This window comes from Balaenoptera ricei, chromosome 2 (genome assembly GCF_028023285.1).
Source record: "Balaenoptera ricei isolate mBalRic1 chromosome 2, mBalRic1.hap2, whole genome shotgun sequence".
Lineage (NCBI taxonomy): Eukaryota > Metazoa > Chordata > Mammalia > Artiodactyla > Balaenopteridae > Balaenoptera > Balaenoptera ricei.
Window position 1 is genome coordinate 24,882,314 of NC_082640.1, and position 11,998 is coordinate 24,894,311.

The window sequence follows — 11,998 nt, forward strand, 5'->3', positions numbered from 1 at the left end:
CGGGAGAGGCCACCCCAGGTGGATGTTCATAGCCTATTCCAAACTGCGTTTTTAATTGTGATGTCTGAGTTCAGCTACATCCCATAACCACTCCTCGAAGCCCCAGGAAATCTTATTTTTCCATAAGCAACATGGAGTCCCCCCCCCCCCCCCCCGCGATTTCCAACCCTTGGACTTGGTTCTCTTTGAAGAATGAGGCTGTAGCTCACCCATCCTACACTTCCCTCTAACCCCATGCCAAATGCAGTTAGACTCAGTGCTCAGTTAACATTCAATAAATAAATGGCCTTTTCACTTCTCCGCCTGGGACCCGCCTCTCCCCAACAGCAGGGATGTCCCAGAAGAGGGCGGCCCCCTAGGCGGGCTCTGGAAGAGCTCTGTCTCAGGTGCATTGATTGGCTCTGTTTATAAGCACATTGACTTCAGGGAATGGGAAGAATAAACTTCAGGAGACAGAAGTCAGGGGAGGGCACAGCATGTCATCGTTCTGTGCAACTCATCGGTTCAAATGCAACCCCAGCAAATCCAACACACGTGACACCGAATCTGGGACTGATCAAAAGTTGGCAATAACCCCATGCCACACTAGATAGCATACAGAAGCGTATGCTCATTTGTTTTCAGGTGACTACGGAACAAAGCAGAGGAGTGTCACTTCCCCCACGCTGCTGGGGGCTGCTTAGGGACCTGCCTCTTTCTGTGAATCTGCAGTAGTTCCGTGTCAGGATGTTGGTCCCTCATCTGCTGTGCGAAGGAATGAAGGCCCTGGACGAGGTGAGGGCACATGGATATTCTGTGGCTGAAATCTGTCCTTCCCCGAGTCTCTCGTTCAAGACCACAGAGAGGGGACCCAGGCTGGGTGCGTCCACCTCGGACCTCTTTCTCCAGCCTGTAGCCACGCACTCTCCCTCATGTATCCATTTAATCTCTGTCGTGGCAACTGCGGAACAAAAGCAGCTGTTTGCTCTGCTGACCTCGCGTCCTTCGGGCTGTCGACCTAGGTACAGCTTGCAGGCCTCTGGGGCAAAACGTTTATGTTTGATGAACTCAGTTTTAAAGTTCATCATCCATGGAGGCACTGACGCTCCTGGACTTATCTGCCAAGTCAGTAGCTTCTGACCAATAGTATAGCTTCTATCTAGTCTGGCAACAAGAAAAAAGCAATTTTAGATGAGATTTTTATTTGGTATGATCCAAACTCCAAGTTGTCTCTCTCAGGAGTAAGAATCATCCCACAGGAGTGCTTTTAAGTGATGTTGTTATTCAAGGAAAAGAACCCAATCTACATTCCGATTCCAACCAATTATGTCTTCACTCAGTTTATTTTCTTAGGTTTTAAATAGTTTTCTATTAAAAAAAAACTTTAAAAGTGTAGTTTTATGATGATTCAAAGGACTGCCGCTGTGCCTTCAGCTAGAAGAAAACACACAGAATACATTTAAATGAATTACAAAGTGTATTATACTCTGCAAATCAGCATTAAAATGCACATTAATTTTTGCAGCTCTTAAATACTTCAGTTGCCGAGGAACTGCCTCCATCCTATGATTGAAATAGCTCTTCAGATGCAATTTAGTTGCTGATTGGTTTTTAAGTATTTTAAAAAGCTAACAGCTCAGATGGAAAAAGAGGGTATACCCTTGAGTTATAAATAGGAGCACAGATGTCATCATGGGTGGACCCATCAGGCCACTGCCAACCGCGATGATTTTCTCCAGAGAAGGGGTGTTCCACCCTGAAGGCTGGCACACCATCAACTGTTCAGGAGACCCTAGAGCTGGCTCGATATCAAATCGAAGACCTCAGTCGGGAGGGAGTCATTATTACCCTTTGAGTGAATTAACCGGGTCTCTTTTTCACTCTGCTCCTATCCACACATTCCATACTTTCTCCTCTTGCCTTTTGTTACCCCTGGGTTTTTGTCAGTTTCAAGAAACGTCAAGTAGGAAAAGAAGAGGCAAAACAAAAAAGCAAGTCCATTTTGATATTCCTCGTCAGGTGAATATCTACAGGTGTGAGTGGGAAGAGGTTTCAACTAAATGTCCAAATCAGGCATCGGAATGCTTTGTGGATTTTATGTTATGGGCTATGCCCAGCAGCAAAAGGATGTTGCAAGGTGGCCGTGTCCCCATGGCAACGCTCAATAACTTCAAGATTAAAAAAATAATCTAGGGATTCTTAGCCGTGTGTCTGCCTCCTTGATATTAATAAAGTCATTTTGAACTCACCGCTGGGAATAACAGTATGTGTTGGAGAAAACATGGGAGATGCAATTGGTTCCACAAATCTCACAGTAACTGAGGGTCCATGGTCAGGTCACCTAAATTCTTGGTTTCTTAACTTTCTTCCATGACAAACAGTATTAATGATATGCTAACTAATTTACTTATTAATATAGTAGTGAGATATTGTTGGAATGTTCTAAAGTTGACATGTAAAGTAATAATGCTTGAAAACTACAAATTGCTATGTGAACACAGAGGGAATTACTGTTAGGGAATTCTGAAGATGAACATTTGGGTGAGGACTCTGGTGAGCTCGCCAGAAGGGAAACCTCAAAAGCCTTCAAGTCCTTTGGTGCACTGTATCAGATCAGACAATTTGTAGGCAGTAAAAGATTCAGATTCAAAGACAGGTTAACTGTGGTCTGTGAATCCTGTCTCTCTGTTGAGGATCCCATCCAAAGGATGAGTAGGTAAATTTTAGGTTATGGAAAAATCTACCCTTTTTAAAATTAATTTCTTTCTTTAATTGAAATATAGTTGATTTACGATATTATATTAGTTGCAGGTAAATAGCCTAGTGATTCAGTATTTGTACGGATTTTGCTCCATTATAATCTGTTTGTAACGGCTATAATTCCCTGTGTTGTACATTATATCCTTGTTACTTATCTATTTTATACATAATAGTTTGTACCTCTTAATCCCTTACCCCTATCTTGCCCCTCCCCCCTTCCCTCTCCCCACTGGAAACCAGTGGTTTGTCCTCTATATCTGCAAGTCTGTTTCTCTTCTGCTACACACATTTGTTTGCTTTATTTTTAGATTCCACATATAAGTGATATCGTACGGTAATTGTCTTTCTCTGCCTGACTTATTTCACTAAGCATAGTACCCTCTAGGTCTATCCATGTTGCTGCAGATGGCAGGATTTCATTCTGGAAAAATCTACTCTTTGTACTTTCTTTTTACCTACAGCATGTGAGGAGAAAAAGGGATGGAGATAGAGAAAGAGCTTGGCTGATAATAACAAAAGTAATAATGACAACATCTAACTACCATTCATTGTGTAGCTGAACTGAGTACCCAGCAATTAGCTCCCTATTTTATATTCATTGTAATCTTCACAAAACCCCATGAAGTAGATACTATCAATATCTCTTCTTATAAACGAGGACACTGCAGCCTAAAGAGGGTAAACGTTGCTCTCAATCTCATACAAGAAGTGGTAGCAACATATATATTCTAACGTGACTTTTTTAAACTTAAAGTACATTATGTATAACTATACAGATTGTTAAGAAGTCACTGCAAAATATATCTCACTATGTGTCACTCACATGAACTCTAGTCTGTCCTGAAAGCCATGGGTTGTTAGAAAATTCATCCAAGTGTGAAGAAGAGTAGAGAGAAGAGATTTCAGGTGATAGAGTTTTCTTTTTTTCTGACTGTCATACGTCTTACCAGGTCTAGCTTATTCGTCTTATGAAAAACTTAACGCAAAGAAAAATGTGTCCTACATCTGTTAAGAGAAAAAGAAACTCACCACTGACAGAGGACCTCAAGAAGAGATGCAGAATGGATCACCTTCAAGTGCCGTGATGATTTAATTCTCTTCAATAGATCATTATTTTTTTATTTTTTTTTAATTAAAAAAGATTTTTTTGGCAGTGCCACGCAGCTTGTGGGATCTTAGTTCCCCGACCAGGGATTGAACCCAGGCCCTGGCAGTGAAAGCACTGAGTCCTAACCACTGGACTGCCAAGGAATTCCCTAGATCATTATTTAAATTATACTGTCAAAATCTAAATAAAATATGCAGAGACTCCCAGAGCACCTCTTCCATAAAAATCTCAATGGAAGTTGAAAAAACAAAGCACACTATGGTTTATTTTCTTTGAAAATATACTGATGGCATTCGGAGGATGAAGTTTAAGCAATGCCCCCAAGAGCTCCCCTCTTTAGCCAAAAGTCTCCCAACCAGAGTGTTTTTGCTTTCCTCATTATGCAGGGTTTGTAAGCTTAAAAAATAAACCTACCAAAAAAAAAAAAAAATCAAGAGATAAAATGGTAGTATGTAGAAAGGGTAGGGAGATGAGGAGGCTGTGGGATCTTTCTAAAAAGCACATCTTTCCTTCTGTGATGGAAAATCAAAAACCCTTGGTAGACACATGCCAATATGTACATGATGTGGGGTAATGTACACTGCTGTCACTGGCATTGAACACTAGTGCGCTCCTTTTTGATCTACACCATATGTCGTCTGCAGCTATCAAGAGATTCAACTAAAAGAGACACTGGAATCCTGCAGAGCCTCAAGGAGCTGCCCTTCACGTCCTGTCCCTCCTCGGAGCCAATGGAGGAAAGGGGTGGGCATCAAGGTGGGGCAGACGGAAGTCAGGGGCGAAAGTGACCAGCCCAGTGGAGGGAGCGGCCAGGGGGACTCAAAATGACATGCGGTCAGGGTCTGAGTTCAGAGAATCCCAGAAAGTCTATTTTCTATTCATGATAGGACATTCATGGTTGTGAATAACACAGTTTGAAAGGTTTAAAACTCAGTGTGTCATTGTGCTAAAATAGATCTGTGCTGCGAGATTGCCAAGCTGGCATTAAAAAGAGGGAGGGGGAAAAAAAGAGGAAAGAAAGAGGAGGGGAAAAAAGTGCCCACACCATGCGGGCCCAGATGAAGTAAACCCTAGACCTGCCTGCTGCTATATCCAGATGTTTCCAAGGAAGGTGGATCGCTCTTAATTGTGCCTGAGACATACTAGGAATTTGGCTTTTTGGAAATCCAGGAAATTTCTTATCTTCCTATCAGTGGTTCCCTAAATGGATGGCACACTAGGACCCCCTAGAGATCTCTTCAAAATGACCTGATGCCTGGGCCCACCCCTAGAGATTCTGATTTTTTAAAAAAATTATTAAAAATATGGAATGCTTCATGAATTTGCCTATCATCCTTGGGCAGGGGCCGTGCAAATCTTTGTACTGTGTCAGTTTTAGTATATGTGCTGCTGAAGCTAGCGTGAGATTCAATTTGTTTGGGGCTAGTACTATTTTTTTTTCTTCTACTTCTTCTAAAATTCCTATGTCGAGTCTAATGTGCAGCCAATGTTGAGAAATGCTGTTATGGACTTGCAAATATCTTTTTAAAAACTGCCTTGATTGCCTTCTCTTTGGCAGATGTTTTAGCACTTTGCTAATCGTAAGTGGAATGTCAAATCCTACCTTCATGGGTTGGAGTTTCCCATGGAGTTTTCCCGGTGAGTTTCCCAGGGAAAAACCCTGACACAGGCTGAAATGATTTCTGGGTTTCATAATTTCTAAGGTGCACATTCCACACCCCCCAGACCCCCTCCCTACCACCGCCCATTTTAATGCAGCAGAAATCAGGATGCATCTTACAACCACTGCGATTGTTCAGTCATTGCCGGACCAAGTTGCAGTCCCAATTAAGCTGTCGTTGCTTTTACACACTCTTGGTCATAGCGCTTCATATCTCCGGCACTTCCATTTTGTTATATGAATTGTTGCAACCAGATGTGTTTAATGATTTAATGGGTGCTTAAAAAGTCTCTAAGAAGATGATGCTATGATTTGTCATTAAAGCAAAAAGTTACTGAGTACAAAGAAGGGCAGGCAAGCAGAGAAGGGGGGCACAGATTTGGTATTAGGAAAACAATTATTTGTCATTAAAGGAGTGACCGAAATTCCTCATGTTCTTACAAAGCAACAAGCTAGTGCTTTCTGGGATCTGCAGGAGGACACGTGCACTCAGAGAGGAGGGCTCCTTCTGAGACCGTGCAAGAGGACTTCCCATCACACCAGCCAAGCAAGAAAGCGCTCACATCAAAACTCACGGAAAGGTGAGCAGTGGTTGGAAAGAACATCTGAGACCATTGTGGAGGACTTCTTTGGTTTAGAGAAAACTGTATCATCGATGCTTTAAAATTTTTTAAAATTTGTTTTATTAAAGTATAGTTGATTTTTAAAAATTTATTTTATTGAAATATAGTTAATTTAACATGGATGCCTTTGATGGCACAAATGACAGTGTCACAGCTAAAGCCGCCCATCAATGATCGAGTTAAAAAGTAATATAAAAGCACATTTCCTGAATAAGAAGAAATTTTTGAAATTCCATAACCAATTTATTTTAGTTATATTTTCCTTTTAAGGCATAAACAAAGACCAATACATTTTTTTAGATGCATAAGTAAATCTAAAAGAGCTCTTACAATAAGTATAACCTGAAACTTATAAGTAGTAAAAAAACTTTGTTTGCATTATGTTTTCTTCTTAGTAGTGCATAAAATAATTGTGTGTTTTTCAGTCAACTGGTGTCAGATTTGATGAATCCATAGTCTATAAATCCTCTGCTAGCCACCATACGGAGGGAGCATTGTTTTCTGATAATTCAAATGTTCTGGTTATTAGAGACAGAAAATCTCCAGTCTACTGCACAACTTCGTGCTTTCACAGAAAGCCAATTTATAAAGATGTATAATGTAAAATATCATGAAAACTGACTAGCGTGTTCTCCTGAATAAGTAACTTTACCTCTTTAGGCATCAGATTCCTCATATATACAATAATGGGGTGAAAAAATGGTTTCCAAGGACCAATCTCACCACAAGCTGTGGCAAAAAAAAAGGATCAACTAGGAGCAAGGAAGCCCAAACCTGGCGTGGACAGACATTACGTAAAACATGTTTTATTTGGTATCGTATGATGTCACTTATATGTGGAGTCTAAAAAATGATACAAATGAACTTATTTACAAAACAGAAACAGACTCACAGACATAGAAAACAAATTTATGGCTACCAAAGGGGAAAGGTTGGGGGAGCAATAACTTAGGAGCATGGAATTAACAGATACACACTACTATATATAAAATAGGTAAACAACAAGGACCTACTGTATAGCACAGGGAACTATACTAGATATCTTGTAAAAACTTATAATGGAAAAGAATCTGAAAAAGAAATATATAGATAGATATCTATATCTGAATCACTTCGCTGTATACCTGAAACTAATGCAACACTGTAAATCAACTATACTCCAATAAAAAAAAAAGAAATAGAGAAAAATGTTTTATTTGGAAGAGCCAATCATGTTGCATTCCTCCTTCCACCATCTGCCTCCGCTGCCTATGATCACGCCCAGGAAACTATCATTTGTTCATTCATTCATTCATTCACTCACCATGTGCCAGGCAGGGGCTCCGCATCGGGGATAAGAAAAGCATTGTGAGAATGATGAAGCCCTCTCTGCCGTCTTAGAACTGGAGGCAGGTGGGCAGCAGTAGATTTTAGTATAATTATAGTTTTTGTGGGGACATGCAGCAGACAGCTCTTTCAGAAGCAGAATCTTGCCTTTCAAGAGAAATTAGCTCCCTGTATATAAAAACAAGCAACAAAAAAATACCATGCTCCATACCAATATCACCTGCCCTCCCATCCCCAGGGTCACAAAGAGCGTCTGATAGATCAGAGAAATCCTGGGGATACAGGGATGTTTATTCTTGGTTAATCCACAGAGAACAGAGTCCAAGAAGGTTTTCCTAGAAAAAGATCTGACTCCAGAGCCTATGAGTCAATGTGAAGTTAGTCATGCTAAGAGGAGCTGGATCCCAGGGATTTGTGCTGGCAAAATACCAGCCCTGACAAATCCAATTCATTCCCACCAGCAAGAATGCGTTGTCACCATATTAGATGGAATTTTACTAATAAATTGCTCCTGGCTTGCCTTGTGTTTGAACAAACAGCCCAACAATGAGAAGTCTTGCTTCAGAGAGAGGCTCCAGCTAAGCTGGAGCAAATTTAGGTATTAACTGAAACCCTTCACTAGCAACTAGTCAGGTAATTTGTACTCAATGGCCTTTAAAAAGGATTTTTCGCCACTATGGAGAACAGTATGGAGATTCCTTAAAAAACTAAAAATAGAACTACCATACGGCCCAGCAATCCCACTACTGGGCATATACCCTGAGAAAACCATAATTCAAAAAGAGTCAAGTACCACAATGTTCACTGCAGCTCTATTTACAATAGTTAGGACATGGAAGCAACCTAAGTGTCCATCGACAGATGAATGGATAAAGAAGATGTGGCACATATATACAATGGAATATTACTCAGTCATAAGAAGAAAAGAAATTGAGTTATTTGTAGTGAGGTGGATGGACCTAGAGACTGTCCTACAGAGTGAAGTAAGTCAGAAAGAGAAAAACAAATACCGTATGCCAACACATATATATGGAATCTAAGAAAAAAAAAAAAAAGTGGTTCTGAAGAACCTAGGGGCAGGACAGGAATAAAGACGAAGATGTAGAGAATGGACTTGAGGACATGGGGAGGGGGAAGGGTAAGCTGGGACGAAGTGAGAGAGTGGCATTGACATACACTACCAAATGTAAAATAGAAAGCTAGTGGGAAGCAACTGCAAAGCACAGGGAGACCAGCTTGGTGCTTTGTGACCACCTAGAGGGGTGGGATAGGGAGGGTGGGAGGGAGACGCAAGAGGGAGGGGATATAGGGATATATGTATATGTATAGCTGATTCATTTTGTTATACAGCAGAAACTAACCTGCCATTGTAAAGCAATTATACTCCAATAAAGATGTTTAAAAAAAAAAAAAAAAGAAAGAAGATACAAGGATGTGATTACAGCACAGGGAATATAGCCAATGTTTTATAATAACTTTAAGTGGAGCCTAATCTATAAAAATATTGAATCACTATGTTGTACACCTGAAGCTAATATAATGTTGTAAATCAACTCTGCTTCAATAAAAAAAGAAAGAAAACAAACAAAAAAATAAAATAAAAAGGAGTTTTCCCCCTTCAGAAGAGTATTTTCATTTTTGATGATGCCAGTCTTTCCCCTGTGTTTAAAGGAAGAGAAGGAAGCATTTGTTTTTGTTAGATGCTGTTTCAGTCCCTGGGGGCTGGCCGGACACAGCTCTGCACAGAGAAAAGCTGGCGGAAAAGGGGGTTCATGGCACGGATCCAGGGCTTTGAGCTTCGTGCCTTCTGGATTTCTCCTTGAGGACTAGGGCCCTGGACAAGGTCCCCGGCTGAATGTGTAGCAAGTGTCACTATGGCTCAAGCAATGAGTCAAAACAAAACAAATCGTCTAGGTTTTTTTTTTTTTTTTCTGGACGACGACGGATTTCAGTAGCCATAATGCAAGGCCTTTCTTCTCCACTGCCTCACCTCCTCTGGCTCCAAAATTATTTGCCCTTAAATCAGCAATGATTATTTTGATCTTCCTGGATATCTTACATGTTATTGTTACTAGCGGAAATGGGAACAATTGTGGGGAGATGTTATACTAATATTTGCCCCTAAGAACATCTTCTAGGCTCTTAGAGGATGCCAGCAATGCCAGCAACACCTGCATTTTGATATGTAGAAGATCATCCTTTAATTCTTCAGCGTTCTCCCTGAAAAAGCAATTGAAGGAGCCAGTACAATACATGCACGAGCTTGGTTAAAAATGATGTGTTAAGTGTGGGTGTGTGTATCTTCTCTCATGAGTGTGTGTGTGTGCATGTTGAAAAGGTTCAAATAATGTGTGCCAATGAGGCAGTGGGGCACAGGAAGACAATTATTTGTTACTTCTGTATATACTGTGTGTTTGAAGTTTCTACTGCAAACACATCGTCTTCTAATAATTAAAATTAAGATAAAAATGAAAAAGTAGGGCCCCAAGCAAATTTCAGAGAAAGTCAGAAAACCATGTGTTACTAAGTAATTTACTTCCACTATTAATTCTGAGTATGCAGTCCCAATAGGATTGAGCTAAGACTTCATCTATTACTTGGTGTCTATGAACCCCCTCCTTGATTGTGAAACAAATAGTCACAGGGCCAGTGTGTTCTGGAAGCCCTGATCCCAGGTAGGGCTGCCTGAGCAGTGAGGCTGACTGAACCGATCTTGAGCCCTCTCCACGCCACAATCACTTCTCACAGCAGCCCTCTGAGCCCGAGCGTTCACTGGGTTCACGGTCTGGATGGGGAAATCAAGGTTCAAATGTGGGATGCCTCAGGAGTGGCTGCTGGGGATGGGTTATCCTGAGTCCTGCCTGACTGCTAAGTGAAGGGAGTTGAGCCAGTAAGACCTAACGCGTTTATCTTAGAGCTCCATCCGAGGGGAGAAAACTGGGGCTTGTGAAATAACAGAGGTATGGTTGAGCGAGGGCGGTTCCATCTTTCAATGACTGATAAAGGGCTGCAAAGGGCTGCGAGTGGGGGAATGGGTGGAACTTGTGTATGAGAAATAAGCCTTGGTCATGGGTGGGGAGCGGAGGGCTGTTGCAGGCACCCACAATGACAATTGACTGAGACCCAGCAAACCCCATGGCTCCCCACTTTGAAGGGTAGCAATCAAGAAAGTCCCATATAATCTACAAGGACCTACTGTATAGCACAGAGAACTATACTGAATATCTTGTAATAACCTATATGGGAAAAGAATCTGAAAAAGAATATATGTATATATAACAATATATATATATAAAAGAATATACATATATATATAACTGAATCACTTTGCTATATACCTGAAACTAAGACAACATTGTAAATCAACTACACTTAAAAAAAAAAGTCCCATAGACCACATATGCTGTCAGGCAGGTCCACCTGGAGAGGGTGTCCAGGTGGTGAGAGAATCATGTCGTAGGAATGGGATGGAGCTTAGGGGTGGGTGATGGGTACCACTTCCTCCTTTGTTCACTTCACCCCAATAAGTAGGTTGCTGACTTTTTATTAAGAGCCTGCTGTCTCGCATGCTAATTATAGTGACCCATAAGGATAGGTCAGAGCTATTCGCGGGGATAAGAGCACAGTTTTGGGCAAGGTCTCCTCCCATTGCTGTTGACCCTTTGTGTCTGGGGCAAAGGCCTTCAGACATCTAGATGGAAGCAAGGCAGATGGCTCTGTTGAGAAAAAGAAAAGGAGAGTTCCTCCATAAACTCTGGGCTTTTCAAAGGCCGTTTATCCGTTTGGTCTCATCTGGGGTGGCATGAAGTCACTTGAACTCTCTGCTCAAAGATCTTTCTCTGAATTATTTTGTAAGGCTATATTCTGTGCAGGGGATAGGGAAAGACACAGATTCACTCTAAATTTGTATCAGAGAAAAATGTAGTAGGAGGCTGCAGCTAGGGATTCTTAGGGCAACTGGAGATAAGGACTCGAAAATTGTTTGTAAGTAAGATATTGATCAGAAGAGTGGGTAGAAACTTGGATATCTTTGATTTAGGAAAAATAAAAAGAAATCCCCAAGCAGAAAAGCACAGCAATGATAGGGCACGCTTCTCCCCAGAGATGAGGATGGGATACTTGCGTGGGGGGAACGCACCTTCCATCGCCTCCCCACTCCCCCTGCTCCCACCCCGTGAAAAGAAGGACTTAAGTCCGAGGATCTGGAAACAGCAGAGGAAGCCAGTGAACTCCGCCCTGTCAACCGAAGTGCACACCTCAGAGGAAGCCACAAGGATTTGAACTCCTACAACATTTGCTGACTTAGGGAAACATGCAGCCTCTAGTCATCTCTAAAGGACAAAAGAAAATCAGGAGATTTAAGCATTTCTCTTTGGGGGCACTGTCAAGGGTTGAAAGATATAAAGGACTGGGAAGAGAGCCAGCTGCCCAATGAGCGGGACCCAGGGCAAAATAAAAAGGCAGCGTCCCTTGTTCAAAAAGCAGAAAAAAAAAGTGTCATTAGAGGCACTGAAATGTAAAGCTTTTTCTTTTCCTCCACAG

At 41.4% G+C, this 11,998-nt stretch overlaps 1 non-coding gene across 1 annotated transcript; it reads right to left on the reverse strand.

Moving 5' to 3' along the window:
* Positions 1-5,145: 5,145 nt before the first annotated feature.
* LOC132361324 (U6 spliceosomal RNA) lies at positions 5,146-5,249 on the reverse strand. Its single transcript, XR_009501629.1, has one exon. It is a non-coding gene; the product is annotated as a U6 spliceosomal RNA (small nuclear RNA).
* Between the last annotated feature and the right edge of the window lie 6,749 nt (positions 5,250-11,998).